General features: G+C 35.3%; 1 long non-coding RNA gene across 1 annotated transcript; it reads left to right on the forward strand.

The window, feature by feature from the left end:
- The first annotated feature begins 2,419 nt into the window (after positions 1–2,419).
- Positions 2,420–3,119, forward strand: LOC127093163 (uncharacterized). Its single transcript, XR_007792442.1, has 4 exons — positions 2,420–2,622; positions 2,719–2,785; positions 2,866–2,959; positions 3,056–3,119. It is a non-coding gene; the product is annotated as an uncharacterized LOC127093163 (long non-coding RNA).
- Positions 3,120–4,046: the final 927 nt, after the last annotated feature.

Raw genomic sequence — 4,046 nt, forward strand, 5'->3', positions numbered from 1 at the left:
GCTTTGGGGTTTTAATTAAATGACAAAAATTCGAGCAATATGGCGTACGCCAATTATCCGAATAATCGAGAGATAATGAAGCGGATGCTCACTAATCTCCTTTTCATTCAAGATTAATTTAAATAGTGTTTTTAGAATTTGTAATTAATTTGAGAAAATAATCTTAATTTTATAGAATTTTTAGGGTTTTAATTAAATGACGACAATTTGAGCAATATGGCGTACGTCAATTATTCGAATAGTCGAGAGGTAGTAAAGCGGAAGCTTACTATTCTCTTTTTCATTCAAAATTACATTATTAAATAATTTTAAGAGAATATTAGAATAATTAAATTGGGAAAATGATTTTAATTTTATAGAGTTTCTTAAGGTTTTAATTAAATGACGACAATTCGAGCAATATGGCGTACGCCAATTATTCGAATAGTCGAGAGGTAGTAAAGCGGAAGCTTACTATTCTCCTTTTCATTCAAAATTACATTATTAAATAATTTTAAGAGAATATTAGAATAATTAAATTTGGGAAAATGATTTTAATTTTATAGAGTTTTTTAAGGTTTTAATTAAATGACGACAATTCGAGCAATATGGCGTACGCCAATTATTCGAATAGTCGAGAGGTAGTAAAGCGGAAGCTCACTATTCTCCTTTTCATTCAAAATTAAATTATTAAATAATTTTAAGAGAATATTAGAATAATTAAATTGGGAAAATGATTTTAATTTTATAGAGTTTTTTAAGGTTTTAATTAAATGACGACAATTCGAGCAATATGGCGTACGCCAATTATTCGAATAGTCGAGAGGTAGTAAAGCGGAAGCTTACTATTCTCCTTTTCATTCAAAATTACATTATTAAATAATTTTAAGAAAATATTAGAATAATTAAATTTGGGAAAATGATTTTAATTTTATAGAGTTTTTTAAGGTTTTAATTAAATGACGACAATTCGAGCAATATGGCGTACGCCAATTATTCGAATAGTCGAGAGGTAGTAAAGCGGAAGCTCACTATTCTCCTTTTCATTCAAAATTAAATTATTAAATAATGAAATTTTTAAGATTTTATAATCTTGAGGAAGTCATTAATTTAATAGAGTTTTAGAGTTTTAAATTAAATGACGAGAACTCGAGTAATATGGCGTACGCCAATTATTCGAATAATCGAGAGATAATAAAGCGGATGCTCATTAATCTCTTTTTCATTAAAATATTTTTAGAAAGTATATTAATTAACTATGATGTTCTAAACTTGATTGGGAATAATAATCAAAATTAAGCTATTATTATGTAATTGTAATTATCTTTTAATAAAGCATATAAAATAAGAACATAATAGGTCAAAGAATCTGGGTGTGTGGGCGATAAACAGGGGTAAAAATCTCAACAAAAAAAAAACAGGTCATAATGGGCTCGGGGAGGCCCAAAACCTTAACACCAAAAAAGCCTAGTGATGGCAAGAAGATTGAGGGAGGCGGTATATGGTCAGACCAAGAGTCAAGAAATGACCACTGAATAATCATGTTCGGCTTTGAAAAAGGCAAGTGGGTTAATATGCACTTATCATCATCATTTACTATGCATAATAATAATAATAAACTAATGGAATGGAATGCAAAAAGTGAACATCATTAGCCCAGCCGTCTCCCTCTTTTCATTAATCATTCTCATTTAATTATGGATTCAAAATTTGAGTATTAATTAATGAAATAAAAGAGATTAAATGGGAACTTAAAGGCCAATGACATCTAATTAAAAGAAATCACACTAATTCCCTTTCTCAAACTCTCTCTCTCTCTCCAATTTTCGTCTATCTTCCTTCTGTTAACCTTTATTTTTCTTTTTCATTATTCTAACATCAACGTCGACACTGAGGAAAACCTGGTGGTAACCACCTAATCTCCACGTCGGAACCTCTCTCTGTAAGGCCACGGCGGCGTTGTCGCGGGTACACAAAAATCACACCTAAATCCTAGCCAAACAAACATTTCCAAACACGAACCTAACCATGTAACTTCCAAATCAAAAACAAACGACCCAAAGAAATCGAAACAAAAACCGAAACAACAAGACAACAGAAATCTCGTGTAATAATCATGGGGGTTATGGCATTTGAGGCGATGTGAACAAGATGGCAATATCAAATCATGCAAAGGAGAAATGTTAAATACCAAATCGGAGCTAGTCCGACGTTTCAACTCCGGCAAGGTGAGGTAAATGATCCTTAGGTCCTTCAAGGTTCTTTCTTCCTCCCGAACTTTCCGCCTTCTTCGCTTCCTCTTTAACGATTTGGGTTCGTTTCGGTTTTGACGGGGGGCTTAGCTCGAGCTTGTTGAGCTTCGGTGTGAAAATCTCAACAAGTTCAAAACGGAGCTTTTAACTAGGGTTTCGGAATGATTTCTCCAGAGTAACGGCGCAGAAATTCGGATCCCTACTTCATCCCTGGAGGTCCTTATTTATAGCATTTTTGATGTACGAGGTTTTGAATTCCTCTCTCATGAGCTTGGCAAGTTAGTGGGAGAATCATTCCGTTAGGTAGCAGAATTTCTCAGAGTTAGTGGTGCTTCAAATCGGTGTGGTCCCTCAAATGGCAGGATGAGGTTTTGTCTGTAGTGAATCCGTGGTAACCACCTATTTTTTACTTTTCACTGCAGTAATTGTCTATTTTACTTAGCATTTGCCATTTTTTTTTTAAGCTCGTGTTCTGATTTTGCAATAGGTTTATGTTGTGATAGATGCATGTTTACAAGGTTTGGAAGATTGACGAGTATGTTTCATCGTGACAGGTATTTTCTTGTATTGATTTTCATGAATCCTTAAACTTTGCCAATTCTATGCCTGACTTCAATGTGCCATGGCTTTGCAGGTTTTGTCATGCTATCATGCTATCTTGAATGCTGACTGCTGGATTGGTTTCTCTCACATATCTTAGGACATGTTTGGTTTTGGTTGAAGGATGGGTAGGCCATTAGAATTTATGCGTTTGGTGTTGGTCTGAGCATGGTATTAGTTAGGTTAAATGTTGGTTTGATGCAGGTTTTTTTAAATGATGACAGGTAGGTAGATGGCATAGTTATGTGATGGATAGACTTGCATCATGAGTTTGGCATGTGGTTGTGCATTATTGGTTGTTGTAAAGATTGAAGTCATGGTGATGGTGAATTCATGATGCTTGGTATCACTTTGTTGTTGTAGTGATTCCGGGCTGGTGTATAGCGGCAGCATTTTGTCCTGTTCGGCCTGTTCGGCCTTAGGTACGTTATGCGTCGTGCATCTTGGTATCATGGTGTAATTATGCTGAATCTGCTTTACGTCACCGCGTGGCTCTTATGGTATTAAAAATGTATTGCAGGTTGCTTCTTTACAGGTCATATACCAGTCAATTTCATGAAGTGGCTCGTGCATAATTAACAAGTTAAGGTATCAAAGTCCATTCTTAGGATGCTTTTTATGTACAAACTTGAAAATAACTTGTTCTTCATTTGTTTATTGTTCTACTCCTGGTATGGCTGTTATGAAATTATTCGAGCGTTGCAAGATGTATGGTTGGTGATTTTGTAAGGAGGCATTTGTGTTATGCAGGTACAGGGATAATTTAGAAAACCATTTTCTTGCCTGGAAATAGCATTAGATCAAACACATACCATAGCTGTCAACACACATTATCAAGCTTGGAGATCACTTCTTGTAATACGGTCGGTCTGTTCGTGCACGGGACTTAAGTGTGGTTTGTGTTTTGGTGAGGTAAGCTGCACTTGGTTCATTTTTGGATTGTGGAGGTATTCACTCAACTTATGTTATGTCATGGTTTTATCTGGTCATGGATAACTTGGTGTAGTGATAATGATATCATGCTAGGCGTTCTTTGCCGGTTCAATATAACACAATGAGTTTGGCCAAGGCTTGGAGAAAAAGATGCAAAGCCAATTATCCTGAACTCGGGTGATGAAACATGGACAATTGAGGTTTTGCTGTAGGTTGAACATGGCTGCAACTTGCCGCAACCACGGCATCATTATTCACAGTTGGCTTGGTTTTGCAGTTTGG

This window comes from Lathyrus oleraceus, chromosome 6 (genome assembly GCF_024323335.1).
Source record: "Lathyrus oleraceus cultivar Zhongwan6 chromosome 6, CAAS_Psat_ZW6_1.0, whole genome shotgun sequence".
In the NCBI taxonomy this organism is placed as follows: domain Eukaryota; kingdom Viridiplantae; phylum Streptophyta; class Magnoliopsida; order Fabales; family Fabaceae; genus Lathyrus; species Lathyrus oleraceus.